At 48.7% G+C, this 10,978-nt stretch overlaps 1 protein-coding gene across 1 annotated transcript in view; it reads right to left on the reverse strand.

Moving 5' to 3' along the window:
• RPH3A (rabphilin 3A) overlaps positions 1 to 9,667 on the reverse strand; it is a 98,289-nt gene extending 88,622 nt beyond the window's left edge. The window contains 1 exon segment of the mRNA XM_055322867.1: positions 9,559 to 9,667. The gene's annotated coding sequence lies outside the window, so the exon portion shown is untranslated.
• Positions 9,668 to 10,978: the final 1,311 nt, after the last annotated feature.

Raw genomic sequence — 10,978 nt, forward strand, 5'->3', positions numbered from 1 at the left:
CCACACAGGGGAGATCCAGCAGAACATGGAGGGGAATAAACATCTACTTATCCACTCCCTCAGCAGGGTGCCAACTAAAAAAAGTTTCATCACACAAAGCAATGGCGTGCATCCTCTCACTTTACTTCCAACGACCTTATCCAATGAATACTATCATTCTCCCCATTTTACAGAGGAAGAAACTAAGGCTCAGAGGGGCAAAGTCACTTTGTCAAAGGTCACACAGCCAGTGGGTATTACAATCTGATCCAAACGCACATCTGCCTGGCTCTAAACTACCGATTTGACCACTGCCTCCCTCTCCATGCCCATGGGGCATCATGAGTGGGTGCTCAGTGTTTGTTGAGCAAACAATCAAAAGATAAACAGTGAAGCATTTTGCCGCACCTCCCCAGTGACTATTAAATCTCTATTAAAATAAGTCTCTGTGTCCTGAAACCCCAGCTGGTTAGTGCAGGAAAGTCCCAGATATATTCCAGGGAACTGGAAGGAGGCTAACATAAGTTAAGAGAATGGGTAAAATGTGTGGGTATTAATGCCTGGGAATATAGCAACAATTAGAAGCAAAAGATTAGATGCATGTTTTGCAATATGGAAGGATCTTAAAAACACGGTGCTGAGTGAAAAAACAAGTGAACAACAAGGAGGTTTATATATACCATGCATATAAGTTAGAAGTACATATTTTGAAGGTGCATTTACAAAAAAAAGAGATGTCCGTTCTATGGGATATACGGGTTGCCTGTGAGGGGAGAGGAATGGCCTATGAGGATAAGGAGATTAAATAATGAAAATTTGAGAAGGAAATCTTTAGGGTTCAAGGGTGGTCTTGTCCTAGGAAATGAGGAAAAAACTTCATTGTCAGCACCTGTGCTAGAACAAAAATTTATTTACGAAGCAGATGAGTTCTCAGTGGAAAACTGAGAGGCTACAAATGAGGCCAGCTCTCCTCACACTATAATCCCAGGAGCAAAGCCCCCTCCTGGCCACCAGCATGGGAGCACTATTTATTTCTCCCTGGGGATTCATCTCCAAAGAGGCACGCGTTGTTCAGAAGAGGTCATGCACCCAGACCCCTCTGGAGATAAGACACAGAGACTTCATATGCCTGTCCCAGCCAGATAAACCCTCCCAAGGGGGGCAGGGGTGGGGGGCAGAAAAAAACAAATCTAAAGAAATGGCAGCAGGTCTCTTTCTGAGAGGCAAAGGAAGTGTGTCATTGGTCTGCACCTTACATGTCCCCTCTATGGGTGAGGACATCTTGCTTTTGGTTTCTGGGACATGCCAATGCTGATGACTTCCTCTGGCCAGGGCTAGCCAGCTTGGGTGAACAACATGGAGGTCTCTGACAATCAGAGAGAATGCTTGAAATGCCAGGAACTCGTGTCTTCCATCCTGCCTAGCAGCCCTTCCCACAAGCCCCCCAACTCCAGACCTTTGGGGGAAATACTTGGCCATGTCCCCGCCTGACATGGCAGCAGCAGAAGCCACTTCCAGTATGTTGCTTAGCACTGGCAGATTAATCCAGCCACTGCTCATGAAAGAAAATATCCTGAGCTGCTGCCTTTCCCTCTGGGGAGAGAGGGATGGTGCATTTTAGCAAGCATAGAAGGAGCATTTGCAATCTCCCTAAAAGGCACCCCTCTCACTTGGCACATGCCGTTGCTCTTGCTTCTTAAGCCACTGGTCCCTGGTTGCAGTCAAGGTCCCTCTCCACATCCCCAGATTCAGATCTGCTGCATTAATGACAATAACAGGTCCTGTCTCCCTGGGAGTGGACCCTGGCTCCTCCCACACCCCCACATCTGATCCCTCCATAAGACCTGTCTGTGATCCTGCAAAGCCCACAAAAATCTAACCACCTTCTTCCTTGCCACCACCTGGCCCCATCACTAGTCCCCCCAATCTCTGGTTTCCCGGCTTCCACCATTGCCTCCTGCAGTCCTTTCTCCACTAACCAAAGTGATCATGACCAAGGCTGTAAATTAGATCATTTCACTTTCCTGATGAGAACCCTCCCCTGGCATAAAATCAAATCCAGACTCCTTGTCTGCACTGGAGTCCTGCATGACTTGGCCCTTAGCCTGCAGCCCCCAGCCCACCTCGCTCCCCTCACCTTCCCCTCCTGCCACTTACACTGGTCTTCTTGCTATTCCTTCAAGACACCACAGTTGTCTCTGCCTCTGTACTTCTGTTCTCTCAGCCTGGATTGTTCTGGTTCTTTCTAGAATCTCAACTTTCAATCCAAACATTGCCATCCCTGAAAGTTTCCCCTGGTTACCCTTTTTTTTTTTAAATCTATATGTAACTAAATCAACTCTCTTCCCCCTACCTACCACTTGTCTTATTCTATCATGTCCTATGGTTTCCTAAAATCACTTTATTGATGTGTTTATTTATTCACTGCCTTTGTAAGCTCTAGGAGGGTAGAGAACTCTGTCTCAGTTACCACTGAATCCCTAATGACTACAGCAGTGCCTGGCACATGGTAGTGAATGATAAATATTTGGGAATGAATTGGCCAAAAGCAGTGCTTCTCAAAGTGGGGTCCCTGGAGCGGGCAGCAATTACATCATTGGAAATGATATGTGGTTCTAAGTTCCACTAGAATCAGAAAGTCTGACTTAACCACCCTTCAGAGAATTCTGACAAAGGCTCATGTGTGAGGATATCTGGCATAGAACCATCTGCAATCTTTCACCGGATCCCCTCTTGTGACAAATGAACAAATAACTAGCTGGGTGGTCAGCCTTGCGGGGGGAACGGGGTAGGGAGGGAGGAGGGAGTCAACCCCCTGCCCTTGACTGACCACTGGCCTCTGCAGACCCAAGCAGTCTCTACTCTCCAGTCATGCAGAGGATGCTGTGGGGTGCAGGGTGGGTGCTTCAGAGACCACTGTGTCCCTCCCCCTGAGTAGGAGAGCAGGTAACTCCCCCAGAAAGCCACGTCTCTGGTCTTGGGAGAACTCTTCAAAATTCCAAGCATTTGACATAGAGCTAAGATGACCTCAACTCACCCTGGTTTGCCCAAATCTTTTCTAGTTTGAGCACACGGAGAGCCCAGCATGCCAAGAATCCTCTGTCCTAGGCAAACTGGGACTATTGATCACCCTACTTGGGGTCTCGGGGGCTCACAAGTGCTTTCCCTTCACAAGCCACTCAGTGTATCAACATAGATAAGAGAAAGATGGGATGGGGCAGGGCAGGAGTAAGGAGAAGAGGACAGCAAGAGAGTGAGAAAAAAGAGGGGCAGAGATGGGCAGGGACACAGGAGAGAGGAGACAGAGGATTTGAGAAGGGTAGCAGAAATGGGCAAGGGGACAGAGGTGGTGAAAAGGGGAAAGAGATCCAGAGAGAAAAAGATTTGGGGACACAGTGGCGCCAGAGTGACAAAGGAAAAAGCTGACAGGTAGAGGGGGATGGGCACAAGTGGAAGGCTGAGGGCCAGAATGGACCACACAGATGCTTTTTTGGCAGCATCTCGCATGGAAGGCCTCCCGATAAACTTTGAGAAATCATTTCTCCTCCCAGCAGCCCCAGAACGCCTCCCCGCCGTCAGCGGCTGGCACTGGAACCCACTTACATAATCTGTTCTCTACTGAGAGCTGCTTCCATTCACAAGTCGTTGCTTGTCATTGTGTAGGTGCATTAAAGAGGAAAAAAAGGAAAGAAAGGAAGAAAAACAGAAAGAAAAAGGCAACTGAATGAACTCACTCAGATTATATTGAGAGATGAGGAGACTTTCCCCCCTCTCTTCTCTAAATAAACCCTTCCCAAACCACACATCATTGTGATGCTGTCAGATGGTTTTCCTCTTGTTGATTAATCGCAAAGGGGTGGGCAAAACCCCCAGCTTCCTGAGGCATGTTATCTTGCTCACTAACTGGATTACTAAGCCAGAGTCTGACACGGCTCCATTACAATGAGATATAAGCATGCGTTATGTCATTAGAACTAATGACAGCAAGACAATTACTTCGAGGAAACCACGGTGACATTGCATACGGCAGCACAGTGCCTTGGTGGAGCTGCAGCCCACATTTCCCTGGCCCCAAAGGAAAGCAAATCGGGCTGAGAACCAGCTCCGTTCTCTCAAATCCCAAAGGCCTGGCCAGGCTAGAGAGCAGACAGATCACCACTGCCTCGCCACTGAGCCATCCAAAAACCTAAGTCCCTAGATCCTGCCTGAGAAAGAAGTGCCCCCCATCCCTGGGTGCTCAGAAGTTGCAGGGAATGGGGTCAACATTGCTAGATCAAGCTCGTGCTCCTGTGGGAAACAGGGATTCGGTGGCAGAGAGAAAGTGGTTGGGCGCTAGGGAGGCAACAGGCCTGGATCTTACCCTGCTCAGCCCCTTGGGAAATGGTGAGCAGCAGTGGAGAGAACCCTGGGAGAAAGTCCACGGGTTGCAACACACCTAGACTTGTTATAACTAACCCCTATAAAGTATTCTGCATTTCAAAAACACTCCTTTGTCGATAGCAGTGGAGGCTGGTGCAAACACTGTCTCAAGGCCCTGCACTCAGAGCTTCTGATGGAGTGGGTCGAAGGCACACCCCTGGAATCTGTCTTGGATTCTCTTAGACATCGAGAGCTTTCTATCCCCAGCAGAAGGTAAATCCAGAAGCATGTGCCTTTGCTGCCTTTTGTCCCTTCTTTTACCTTCAAATTCAGTGTGTGCAGACTCCATCCCCACTCCAAAAAAGCTCTCCCCTCACTTTCTGGAAGGGATTTTCCAACTCCCCCTCAGTAAAGTGTAAATGACTAATAAGGCTAGATGTGTTATCCCATCCCAAGCATCTGCTCTTTGGCCAAGAGCAAAGCCTTAAGACAAACAAAACAAACGAAGCTTTAACAATGGACTTTCAGATGTCACTGAACTGAGTGAAAACACCCTAAAGAGGGTGGCCCAGGAAACCCTCTCTCTGTACCACCCCCCAAAGGCTTACATATTGTAGGCAGCCATTTCCTTAATCTAAGTCCCACAAAAGATTGTGTCTTTGTCACCAGTTTATTCCCAATACCCACCATGGTGCCAGGCATACTGTAAGTATTCAATAAATGTATGGTATACAAGTTAAGTGTCAGAGATGCTCTCTGGTAGGAGGAGAGAGAGGCCTTGCCTTTGCCTGTTGTAGATATGAGATGAAAGCCAAGTCCTTCTAATCTCTGCACCAATGACTCATCATAATCAACAAACACTGAGTGCCTACTGTATGCAGACCTCTGGCTGGACCATAGGTCAAAGGCACCTCCTCAAATTGGCCTGTCCACTAGTCAACCAAAACCAACTGAGGTTTCCTTCATTTATTCATGCATGCAGCCATGCAAGTCACTGCTGAACAACAGCTGTGTGCTAACCTTGACTTTAAAAATTGGGATGCACAGCCTTGGCCCTTACGGATCTGGCCTGTGGCATCTCCAGAGCCCTATGCAGAAGCTCCATGGCAGGGAAGTGAGGGAAAGCTCAGGTCTCCTAGGAAAAATTCACAGGTTCTGAGCTGGTGATTTGCAATGATTCAGCAAAAACCTCCCAAGGATTTGGAGGAACAAAAGACAGAGTAGTCAGTAGGGCTTCTCCTCCCAGATCCCTTCCTCCAGGGCCTGACCACCACATTCACAAGGCCTGCTTCCTCAGGTCTTCACAGGCTTTAAGGAAAGGAGGTCATTATGCCCATTTCACAGATGGAGAAATTGAGGTCCCAGGGACCTCACTAGCAACTGCACAAACATCACATAAGGAATAAGTGGGACCAGAAGTCTTCTGTCTCCAAGCTCTGTCTTCTCTCTCCTGGGCCCTAAAGCTACACAACCGGCCCACAGGATTCACCTTCCTCTACCTCTCCTTAATCTTGTTTCAGTCAGGGTGACTGCACTGTTACCTCACCATCACCAACATCAACCCCATTGCTAACATATGTTACTTACTCCTCCCGGGCTCAGTACTATGTACTTTGCAAACATTAACTCAAATTTTTTATAATCCCTTTAGTATTTTTGCTTTACAAATGGAAAATTGAGCCTCAGAGAAGTGAAATGACCCACCTGGAGGGATCTAAACCCAAGAGAGCTATTTCCAGAGTCCATACTATTAGCCACCATGCCATACTACCTTAATATACTTCACTGAGGAAATTGAGGCTCAGAGAGGTTAAGAGTCTTGCCTGACATCACACAGCAAGGAAGGGCTGGAGTAGAACTTGAACTCAGGTCTGGCTTCTCCCAGAGTCCCACACTGCAGTCCCTCAAATGGCTGGTTAAGGAGGCAGAGAGGGGTGAGGAACAGGAAGGAGAGGGGCCTATTTCTATGGTGCCTCCTTCACAGTCCCAGCACAAAAGGATCTCCATCCTGGGTGGCAGCTGAATAATTTAAGCTTGTCAGCTCCAGCCTACCACTACTGGGTCCTGGATTTATTTTTATCCCAAGTTACAGCCACAGCACTTAACAGAAATCTACCACACTGTTTGCTTCTCATGGTCTTCATATCAAAGCCTGATTCATCTGCCTTTACGACCAGCTCCCCACTCAAAGGGGATAAAGAACAGAAGATAGGACCATATGTTGTGGTGGTCTTTATCAGAAAGTCACAAATCCTCTATGATCCTCAGGGTGGCAGGGTGGGGGTAAATAAAGAGTAAATACCACATCCTACAAATAAATGCTCAGAGCACCCTGACAAGAACTCACAGTCTTGGACAGGCAGCTAGGATGTATACAAGCTGTAGAAAAGAAGGAGACGCAGAGCAAGTTGGTGAGAGTCTTCCTAGGGCACCTTTTAGAATTGCAAAACCTCTGGCTGCTGCCTCTCGCCCACCAGTGAGAAAGGAAATGTCCGTATTTGTCTCCACAGCTAGGCTTCCCAATCACCAGCACAGGCTGGAGAGACATCACAGAATGTCCTCCCTCCCTATCCAGCTGGGTGGGGTGAGTGGGGGCTGCCTGAGCCAGGAGTAAAGGGATGATGCCTTGTCTCCATGACAGCAGATGTGCATCTTGCTCTGCCATGATTTACTATGTGGTCTTAGACAAGTTGCCTTCCCTCTCTTGCTCCCCACCACCCCAGCCCCAACCCTGCTGCTGCCCGAAGGAGAGTCAGACTTGATCAGAGGTTCTAAACTTGAGGGGCTCAGATGAGCATTAGGGAGGGTCCACTTTTCCCCAGGTGGTGTGTGTGTGTGTGTGTGTGTGTGTGTGTGTGTGTGTGTGTGAATACGCATCTTTTCAGAGTGGAGGTTCTCAAAGGGGTCCTTGCTGCCACCCCTGGGATAAGTTTCTATAGAGCTTTCAAATGCTACAACATCTGTATGTCTATGTATCTGAGGCCATAAATAAAGCAGACCCCTCTCCAGCTGAGCACAAGATTCTAGGAACTCAGCAAAGTTCTCACAAGAAACCCCCAATCCCAACCCACCCCAAACAGGCCTCCTTGACACATGTGATAAATTCCCAAACACAGTACAAACCCATCCTAGAAGTATGCCTGCACATACACTCCTCACATAGTCCCAGATCCACAGAGCTAGAAGGGGCCCTGGAGTCACCTAGACCATGTGCCTTATTGCACATTCAGGGAAACTAAAGCCCAGAAAGGGGAGGCAGAGCTGGGGATGGAACCCAGATCTCCTGGTCCAAGTCTAAGTCTCTTTCCAGAAGCTTCTGTTTCCCTCTCCCTGGTGCACCACAATGCACCATTTCAAATGTGATGGGGGAGGAGGGAGGGCAGCCTTTTGGATCTTAGCCACCCCCAAGGAAGTAAGGCTGAGAAGCAGCAAGGAGATGTTTTCAAAGCACCCACATGTTAACAACCCAGCCCCAGCTACCTCCGCTGGGCTAGCATGCATGCTCCGCACAGTTAAGCCAGTTGTTAAAACACTGAAATACTGCTGAACCAGATGGTGATGTTGCACTGAGGCTCCGGTGGCTCCCCTGACACTCTCCTAGTTCCCCTCCAAACTTCCCCCATAATCCAGCAATTAAAGAGTTAACACTTAGCACAATAGGGAACTCCTAAGAGCCCCCCACTCCAGGGCCCCAGCCATTGTCCAGTTTGACCAGTGAATGCCAAAGTTCGAAATTTTAAATTTCACCAACAGCCAGATCTCATGGCTCCTTATCTGAACCAAATTTCTGCATGTCAATCATTCATACTTGAGGCTTCCCAGGGAGGAAATTAAGGCAACTTCCTCCTCAAGGTCACCCAGTGAGAACAGTGTGGGGTTTTGAGGACATGTCTTTGACACTAATCATCATGCAGCCCACCTTCTTTGCCTCATATGGTCTACCTGAGCAGGCACATGCTCTGGGATTTCAGCGTCCCCGCTTGGCTCTGGGACTGGAGAAAATGACTGAGGGGGCCCTGCTTATGTTTCAGGCTTGCCAGTCTCTGGGCTGATGTTTTATTCCTCCCACCATCAAGAACAAGAACCTACAGAGAAATCCTTGGGAGTGCAGAAGACTGAAGTGGCCCCTGAGATAATAGTGAGGATGCTAAAAATAAGGACATTTATTTCTAGAAAGGTAGATGTAATCAAAGCAGAAAGCAAAGAGAAATCTCCTTTTTAATGGGTCACAGATTAGCAGCAAAGGTGTTTTAAAATTAAATGTGAGCTTTTGGATTCAGCTACAAGAAATCTCAACTTTCCACTCACTAACAGGTTGGTGCAGGCTTATCCCATCAGGATCTCATATAAAGAAACTAGAGTGGGGTTTGGTCTGCCCTGGAACTGATCCAAAGCCAGAAACAGGAGTCTTTCCCTAGAATCAGAACAAACCCTGTTCCCTTCTTTGCCTACTCTGAGACAGGCTTAGGATGGAGTCCTCCAGGCTGGTGCCATGATGCACCCCCATACAATCACTTACAGGTTACACCACCTGTGAAAATAAAACATCGTCTGCTCCAGAGGTTGTTGGCTGCTCCCCTATGGCCTGCCTGACCACTCATTCCCAGCAAAATGTGGTCCTTCCATGGTTCCCAGCTCTCCCATCTCAGGAAGCTCAGAACAGCCACGCTTGCAAAAATCACTACAATTGAATTACTCAGCTGTACCTAGAAGATGGTACAGTCCTAGCCCTCTCCTATGCAAGCCTCACCTGGTGTGCCTAGGTGACTCTCAACAAGGATTAACCTTTCGGCCTCAGGTGATGCTCTCCCATCCAGGGCAAAGGTGCCCACCCACAGATCAGAACACCAGAGACCCCTCCATGCAGGCTGGCCAGCCTACGAAGGGTTAATCCACTCGGAGAACTGCTGGCTACTTTCAACAGCTTCTGCTGCAAGGGAGAGGGTAAATTGGGCAGAAGCCACAATTTTGATCGCATTGCCTAAAACAGGAGCATATTTTACCCCTTCCCTGGGCACTGAGCCGAAATCTCATTTAGCTTTGGGGTGCCATTTAGGCGATCAAACACTGCAGAATGTGGGCAAATAAATGTGGTCGCTCTTCAACCTCCCTCCCTCCCCTACCTACCTTTCATCCCAAGCAGCTCATGTGCACACCTCATCCCAACTGGGATTCCAATACCCCTAGCCCATTTACACAATTGAGAAGAATAGCACTTACCTCCACACCAGAGGATTGCAGAGGGAATGGGTGAGCCAACTCCTCCCTTCCCTGCTGGGGTGGGAAGATACTAACTCCCGATGACTTGGTTTGAAAGCTCAGTAGAGGTGCCTGAAAGAAAATTGTTCATTTGATTCCCCTACTCTTCCCAAAATAAAATCAAAGCACCAGCACGCGCGCGCGTGCACACACACACACTCACACACACACACACACACCAACTACCCCTAAATCATGCAGGATCAAGACGAAAAGAAATGTCACGGTCAGAAGAAGAGAAAACTCAGACCAGTCAGTGGACAGGCTTCCTCAGACTGCCCTCCACATGGATGAAGGTTTTTGCTCTGAGTCCTCTCCCCCCACCCCTCTTCCTCTCTCTTTCTTTCTCTTTCTCTCTGTCGTCCGTCCGCGTAGGCAACTCCGGGCTGCTGGCAGTAGACAAATCAATTGCTTCCCCCCAGTGCCTGAATCAGTGGCAGCTGCCACCACTGCTGCAAAACCCTGTGTGAGCAAGGGAGGGGGCAGCTGCTTCCCGGCGCAGGGGGAACCAAGCTGGCCTCCCACCCGTGATTTATGTGTGAGGTGCCTGGAGGAAGAGAGGCGGGGGGTGGGGGGTCAGGAGGAGAGGTTGGGCGCACCAGAGATCCCCGCTGGTCGAAACGGCAATCAGGAGATTGGCGATCAGCACCGCGGACAGCGCTAAGATGCGGCGGCGGAGGGATGGGCGGGAAGCGCAACCTCCAGGCAGCGAAGTTAAGTTATTGGATGGTTAGAGCAGAGAAGGGGGAGTAGTGGGAGGGGGGAAACGGGACTTCTCGACATCACACAGTGAAGTCAGTGACAGCCTACCTACCACACACTTGTTCTAATATTGTCGCTCACTCTCAGAGCCAGGAGCTGTAAGTTCACAGCCCCTTTCCTACACACGCCCCCAGACCTTCACTGTTCCTCTCTGCTGAGAAGAGTCTGACCCCAGTGTGGGGGCCTCCAAGTAGTTTCTACCCCCAAAACTCAGTCTAGCTGACTTGGCTTCACCTGCATTGCTTCAGATTTCTGACCCGCATCTTGAGTGCCTCAGAATTCAGAGCATGAAAAGCTTAACAAATGTAAATTTCTAAAGGGCTTAGTTGAATAAGCATTTGACAGATTTCTGGGAGCTAGTTTTGGCGCCCATACAACCTTGGAAAAGTCATTTTAATGTCTCCAAGTCCCAAATGTAAAGAGGATATGACTACCCAATTTTCCTAAACATAAAAAGCAACAATGAGGACACCAAAGTTGTGAGCTGCTGGGATACCATGATCCATAACCTCCTACAATTCAAATGTTTTGACAGAGGGAGAAAGGAATAGACAGCCAATCCAGGATGGTATGTGTCAAGCCTCACCTTTTAGCATGTGGTGTGAGAGAGATGAAGTTG

The sequence above is a fragment of the Nyctereutes procyonoides genome, unplaced genomic scaffold, assembly GCF_905146905.1.
Source record: "Nyctereutes procyonoides isolate TBG_1078 unplaced genomic scaffold, NYPRO_anot_genome, whole genome shotgun sequence".
Lineage (NCBI taxonomy): Eukaryota > Metazoa > Chordata > Mammalia > Carnivora > Canidae > Nyctereutes > Nyctereutes procyonoides.